This window comes from Metschnikowia bicuspidata (genome assembly GCF_001664035.1).
Source record: "Metschnikowia bicuspidata var. bicuspidata NRRL YB-4993 chromosome Unknown METBIscaffold_2, whole genome shotgun sequence".
NCBI classification, from domain to species: domain Eukaryota; kingdom Fungi; phylum Ascomycota; class Pichiomycetes; order Serinales; family Metschnikowiaceae; genus Metschnikowia; species Metschnikowia bicuspidata.
Window position 1 is genome coordinate 1,702,513 of NW_017387732.1, and position 364 is coordinate 1,702,876.

Here is a 364-nt window from a genome sequence, read left to right on the forward strand (position 1 = left end):
CATCTATGATTTCCATGAAACTCACCTATGATTTCCATGAAGACACCTATGATGTCCATGAAAACACCTATGATTTCCATGAAACCATCTATGATTTCCATGAAACTCACCTATGATTTCCATGAAAACACCTATTATGTTCATGAAAACACCTATGATTTCCATGAAGACACCTATGATGACCATGAAACCATCTATGATTTCCATGAAACTCACCTATGATTTCCATGAAGACACCTATGATGACCATGAAACCATCTATGATTTCCATGAAACTCACCTATGATTTCCATGAAGACACCTATGATGTCCATGAAAACACCTATGATTTCCATGAAACCATCTATGATTTCCATGAAACTCA